Source organism: Piliocolobus tephrosceles, chromosome 16, assembly GCF_002776525.5.
Source record: "Piliocolobus tephrosceles isolate RC106 chromosome 16, ASM277652v3, whole genome shotgun sequence".
NCBI lineage: Eukaryota > Metazoa > Chordata > Mammalia > Primates > Cercopithecidae > Piliocolobus > Piliocolobus tephrosceles.
Window position 1 is genome coordinate 4,403,394 of NC_045449.1, and position 7,078 is coordinate 4,410,471.

Below are 7,078 nucleotides of genomic sequence, written 5' to 3' on the forward strand. Positions count from 1 at the left end.
CTTTAGCTAGTGATTTCTGCAATTCAAATCACCTATAGCAATTGGAAGACACCCAAACACCAATATCCTCGTCCCTCCGTTTCTCCCACTCCCACGCCAATTGAATCAGCTTCTCTGAAAGTGAGTCTCAGTCATGATGATGTTTTTTGTTTTGTTTTTTGAGATGGAGTTTCGCTCTTGTTGCCCAGGCTGGAGTGCAATGGCACGATCTCAGCTCATCGCAACCTCTGCCTCCCAGGTTCAAGCGATTCTCCTGCCTCAGCCTCCCAAGTAGCTGGGATTACAGGCACCCACCACCACAACTGGCTAATTTTTATATTTTTAGTAGAGACAGGGTTTCACCATGTTGACCAGGTTGGTCTCAAACTCCTGGCCTCAGATTGATCTCTCTGCCTTGGCCTCCCAAAGTACTGGGATTGCAGGCTTGAGCCACTACACCTGGTCTCTGGCTGCCCCTTCTAACCAAGAAAGGACCCTGAGACGAGAAACAAGGAAGAGTATGGGCCCCATGTGTGTGTAAGCCTTTCCCCAGGTTGACTTTATAATTGGCCCTCTTGGACATGCTGGGATTTGACTCTGTAGAATAGAGACAATGAAGTATGTGTATGTGGCAGGGTTGGGGGTGGGGATAAAAGTGGCTTTTCCTTGCAAGATAGCTCTCTCTGTGCAATGTGACCAAAATACCAGAATATCGTTAAAGTACTTTTAAAAAAATTGTTCCAGGTGATCCCTGTTGCGATACAATGGCATTCAGAAATTCTTAACTTGGAGTCAGCATCCAATAGTCCATGAAAGACATAGGTATTCCCATTTCCTGAGTTTACAATTACCCTAGTAAATGGCAAATCCTCATTCTTTTTTTTTTTCCAGATGGAGTCTTGCTCTGTTGCCCAGGCTGGAGTGCAGTAGCACGATCTCGGCTCACTGCAACCTCCACCTGCCAGGTTCAAGAGGGAACAAGAGGGAAACTCTGTCTCAAAAAAAAAAAAAGAGTGATTCCTATCATACTTGAGTTTAATTTAGGGGCTTGTACAAGGCAGAAGACAGATGGGCCTTGGAAAATAACAGTAGATATAGTTAAAAAAAAAAAAAAAAAAAGAGTCACTCAAATTGTAGCTGCTGTTCTAGGTGTTTCTTTCTTTTTTTTTTTTTTCTTTTTTTTTTGGACAGAGTCTTGCTCTGTTGCCCAGGCTGGATTGCAGTGGTGCGATCTCGACTCACTGCAACCTCCATCTCCTGGGTTCAAGCAATTCTTCTGCCTCAGCCTCCCAACTAGCTGGGAGTACAGGTGCCTGCCATCACACCCAGCTAATTTTTGCATTTTTAGTAGAGACAGGGTTTCACCACGTTGGCCAGGCTGGTCTTGAACTCCTGACCTCAGGTGATCTACCCATGTCAGCCTCCCAAAGTGCTGGGATTACAGGCGTGAGCCACCATGCCCGGCCTTTAGGTGTTTCTTTATGGGGAAAATCAACATAGCTCCTGGAAAATGCTTTCTTCTTTTTTTATTTTATTTTATTTTTTAGTTTATTTATTTATTTATTTTTTGAGATGGAGTTCGTCTCTGTTACCCAGGCTGGAGCACAGTGGCACAATCTCGGCTCACTGCAACCTCTGCGTCCTAGGTTCAAGCGATTCTCCTGTCTCAGCCTCCCGAGTAGCTGGGATTACAGGCATGTGCCACCATGCCTGGGTAATTTTTGTATTTTTAGTAGAGATGGGGTTTTACCACGTTGACCAGGCTGATCTCGAACTCCTGACCTCAGGTGATCTGCCTGCCTTGGCCTCCCAAAGTGCTGCGATTACAGGCATGAGCCACTGCGCCCGGCCAAATGTTTTGTTCTTTATTCCAATAACCAGAGAATCCCAAAGTCATTTGCTTTTACCTGGTAGGGACAGCAGTGCACCTTTACAATCTTGCCTCAGAGTTGTGGCAACACAGTATCTAATGGTCAAGGTCAGGGATATAAACCATGGCAGCTGGTGCTCAAATGAGGTGGAGACAGTGGTGCCTTCCCCAGACATTTCTGCAACGTGATTTTGAGCATTGGTCTTGGCTGCATAGCCTCTGAGCTAGCTCTCCAACATCTCTACCCCCCATCCACTTTCTGTGCCCACTGATTTTTCATAAATTTATTTTCTATTTAACTCAGGCAGAAGTGTGTCTTTCATTTACAATTAATAACACTGACTGATGCATAGCCTTCTAGGAGTCCCTAGAGCAAACAGCATCTGCAGCTTGAAGCGGGAGCAGGGAGGCAGAAGCAGCGCTGGATCACATTGCACCCTGGCTCAAAGACTCTGCAAAGGTAAAGAGGGCATTTGTGCTTTCCTGACCTGTTGGCTCTCAGCAAGAGTGTGTCTTAGACCTGGACTAAGGAGGAAGACTCAGACTAAGGAAGTTCAATCCCAGTAGGAGGCCATTGCTTTGTAAATTTTTTTTCTTAATATTTTTAAAGCAGAACGGATGAATTATGAGGCGCTTGTGGTGACTCTTTCCTGGTAGCATCTACTTCTTTATTCACTGTCTTTTACCTCTTGTCAAAAGTATTCTAGCTGCCTTTGGGCCCCAGCCTTTGTCTTGTGCCGAGAGTCTTGTTTATCTTAGACGTTACCTGCGTGCCACCACAACCAGGTTCCTGGCTGCCTACCCTCTATTCTTCTCCCTAATAGCATCCAGATTTTCTTTTTCTTTCTTTTCTTTTTTCTTTTTTTCTTTTTTCTTTTCTTTTTTTTTTTTTCTTTTTTTTTTTTTTTTTTTTTTTTTTTTTTTTTTTTGAGACAGGGTCTCACTCTGTATGCAGTGGCATGATCTCAGCTCACTGCAATCTCTGTCTCCCAGGTTCAAGTGATTCTCCTGCCTCAGCCTCCCAAGTAGCTGGGATTACAGGCATGCACCACCACGCCTGGCTCATTTTTGTATTGTTTTAGTAGAGACAGGGTTTCTCCATACTGGTCATGCTGGTCTTGAACTCCCAACCTCAGGTGATCCACCCACGTTGACCTCCCAAAGAGCTGGGATTACAGATGTGAGCCGCCACGCCTAGTCCAGATTTTTCTTTTCTTTTTTTCTTTCTTTCTTTCCTTTTCTTTTCTATTCTTTTTTTTTTTTTTTTTTTTTGACAGAGTTTTCCTCTCCCAAGTTGCTGGGATTACAAGCATGCCCCACCATGCCCGGTAATTTTGTATTTTTTTTTAGTAGAGATGGGGTTTCTCCGTGTTGGTCAGGCTGGTCTCAAACTCCTGACTTCAGGTGATCCACCCACCTTGGCCTCCCAAAGTGCTGGGATTACAGGCGTGAGCCACCATGCCCAGCCCAGATTTTCTAATAGGGAATTATTCCTTGCTACTGTGTGTCGAATCCTGGGGAGAGAAGTTGAGGTCATTAACAGTCCTAGGGTTTGGAACTGACCTAGAGGAAAATGACCACGAGATGGCAGTAGCATGCAATGAGCTTTACTGGGGCGGCTCTGAGACAGGGTTACTTGTGAGGGGAGGTCCCCCATAGCGGGAGTCCTTCTAAGGATAGTGATGCGGGGCCACCATCCAGAAAGAGGAGAAGACAAGAGAGCTTCTGGGGAAAGGGGTATCAGAGAGGCGGTTTACATGTCTAGATGAGGAGGGGTGTCTCTGGGTCAAAGAACTGCCAAGGGCAGCCCTGGCTTGGGCTCTGTTGTAGCCCCAGGGTTTGTACTCTCTATGGCCAGCACATGTGGGGTGCAGTCTGGCAGGGTACATAAAGCAGGCAGGCTCTAAGTGGCTAGAAATACATTTATTTGGGCTATTTAATTAAAAGCAGCTGGATGTGTAAAAAACTGAGTTTAGCTCTTGCGGGTTTTTGTGCTAGCAGTCGTGTCGTGAAGAAGTAAACAACGTAGAGCTCAAGGTTCGGCTCATTTATTTAACAGGGTGAATAACAGTGCCTGCCTCCCCCACTCTCTCCCACTACAGAAGTTGAGGGAGCAGATCCTTCCTCAATCTTCCCTGCTCATATAGCCAAGGGCAAACATGGTGCCTAAGCTCAGCCAGTTCGAGAATTGTCTCCAGGTCTTTAAAATGTTACTTATTTATGTATTTATTTTTGAGACAGGGTCTTGCTCTGTTACCCACACTGGAGTGCAGTGGTGCAATCATGGCTCACTGCAGCCTTGATCTCCTAGGTTCAAGTGGTCCTCCTGCCTCAGCCTTTTGAGTAGCTGGGATCACAGGTATGTACCACCAGGCCCAGCTAATGTTTAAATTTTCTGTAGAGATGGGGTCTTGCTATGTTGCCCAGGCTGGTCTCAAACTCCTGGCTTCAAAAGATCCTCCTTCCTTCCAAAGTGTTAAGATTACAAATGTGAGCCCACCCCACACCTCTCACTGTTTTTTCGTGAGACAGCATGTTACTCTGTCTCCCAGGCTGGAGGGCAGTGGTTCAATCTCAGCTCACTGCAACCTCTGTGTCCTGGGCTCATGTGATCCTCCCACCTCAGCCTCCCAAGTAGTTCGCACTACCGGCCTGAGCTACCACGTCCACCTTTTTTTTTTTTTTTTTGCTAGAGATGAGTTTTCACTATGTTGCCGAGACTGGCCTCAAACTCCTGGGTCAACCAATCTGCCCACCACCTCCCAAAGCATCTAGATTTTCTTTTTCCTTTTTTCTTTTCTTTCTTTCTTTTCTTTTTTCTTTTTTCTTTATTTTTTTTGAGACGGGTCTTGCTCTGTCACCCAAGCTGGAGTTCAGTGGCACGATCTGGGCTCACTGCAACCTCTCCCTCCCGGGTTCAAGCGATTCTCCTGCCTCAGCCTCCCAGGTAGCTGGGACTACAGGTGCCTGCTGCCAAGCCCAGGTAACTTTTGTATTTTTAGTAGAGACGGGGTTTCACCATATTGGTCAGGCTGGTCTCGAACTCCTGACCTCGTGATCCACCCACCTCAGCCTCCCAAAGTGCTGCGATTACAGGCATGAGCCGCCGTGCCCAACTGAGGTATAATTTACATAAAGTAAAAGTCACCAATTTTTGTGTATATTGCCAGCAACTGACACCACAATTAAGACAACGAAGGAACCGATCGCTCCCGGGGCCAACACTATAGTTCACCGTGGAGGACCCCGTGGACAGCTCCAAGCCTCCCTCTGCATGACCATTTCCTGGGTGGAAGTCCTTTGAGCTAAGTGGGAAATTTGGACAGTACCCAACCTATGTGGAGGAACCATGTCCTGGCACTGGGGAAGTGGGAGATTTAGAGCACCAAATCGATGCTCGATCCAACCCATTGATCACACCTCACCCCATCACAGCAAGTTAGGTGTTTCTCTGCTTTTTGCTTGAGGTGTTACGTGAGAATCTCTTAGCTCTGTAGGACTCTCCAGGGAGTTGTGTGTTGCGATTCCAGTAGTGGAAAGAACAAAATCAAAACACTGTATGGTGAAATCCTCAAAGGGAAGGACCCGGAACTCACATCCTTCAAGATATCATCTGTCCCTCGGCACCGTTGTGACCGGGTGGGCAACGTAGTAGCAGAGTCGAGGGACACAATGCGTGCTAATAGTCTCCAGGCTCAAAAATGATTCAAGACCCTGATGGTGTCTCTCCAAAGACCAACACGCGGGGATGGTGCCAACCTGTCACTCAATTACAATGCAGGGCTGGCGACTAACTGGTTTAATTCGAGACCGTGGGTGGGATCACTGGTCTTTGCTTTGACAACAGAATTTGAGTCCCTGGAAAAAGAGCTACTCGACCAGGTTATAGACTAGTGGCTGGTAGAGTGCGGATGACAACATATTGTACCATCAGGATGTTCTTAGATCAGTGTATGGACCGATCTATTGCACGGCCGTCAGTTGTAACCAAGATTGTTGCATTCGAGGAGAAAGAGACGCTTTGCCCGGAAAACACACGGACAGTTTTTTGAGTATGGGGGAGCCCTGCACCAACCCATTATGATTTGAGGTCTCTCCTTGGATGATCCCAAATCTGGCAACGGTGGCAAACTATTGGGCTAAAAGACTCAATCCAGCAAATTCTGGATTTAAGGCTCCTGACACAATACCTGGAGCAAATATCACACTTCCACTTACTCAGATGGCTGCTTACTGAGTGTCAAGAGGAACAGGGACAGGCATGTGGTCACTCCAACTTTGAACATCCTAAAGAATTATGGGGTAACAGGCTACATATGAAAACGGTCAGTTCCTATTTAAAAAGAAAAAAAAAAAGGCAGCCGCTTATCAGACCTCAGCAGCCAAGATGGTGAAGCAGGTCGAGAGTGAGGTTGCTTTTTAGGAAGCCTTGGATGCCACAGGCGATAAACTTGTAGTAGATGACTTCTCAGCCACATGGTATGGGCCTTGCAAAATGATCAAGCCTTTCTTTATCCCCTCTCTGAAAAGTATTCCAACGTGGTATTCCTTGAAGCAGATGTGGATGACTGTCAGGATGTTGCTTCAGAGTGTGAAGTCAAATGCATGCCAACATTCCAGTTTTTTTAAGAAGGGACAAAAAGTGGGTGAACTTTCTGGAGCTCATAAGGAAAACCTTGAAGCCACCATGAATGAATTAGTCTAATCGTGTTTTCTGAAAACATCACCAGCCATTGGCTATTTACAACTTGTGATTTTTTTAATTTACCAAAAAAAAAAAAAAAAATACAAAGTATGAAGACTATAAACCCAAATGCCATCTGGATGACAATAAAACATTCATTCTAACACCTGAAAAAAAAAAAAGACAAAGAACATTTCCAACAACTGAGCATTTTCCTAGTCCCCCTTTGCTCCACCCCTTACCTCTGCTCCTTGACAACCACTCATCTGATTTTGATCTGTATATGTTGGTCTTTACCTAAGAAATCATGTTTTGAGGACTTATATATTGTAAATGGTATCATACAAGATGTACTTGTTCATATCTTCTTTCACTTAGCGTGAAGCCTTTGAGAAGCATACATGTCATTCCATGCATCTGTTTTTTCTTTTTATTGCTGAGTAGTGTTTATTGTATCTATGTACCACAATGTATCAATTCACCCATTCATGTAGACTGGATTGTTTCCAATTGTTTACTATAGTGAATATAGGCATTATAAGCAT

At 45.3% G+C, this 7,078-nt stretch overlaps 1 pseudogene; it reads left to right on the forward strand.

Moving 5' to 3' along the window:
* The first annotated feature begins 6,236 nt into the window (after positions 1-6,236).
* Positions 6,237-6,554, forward strand: LOC111521235 (annotated as a pseudogene).
* Positions 6,555-7,078: the final 524 nt, after the last annotated feature.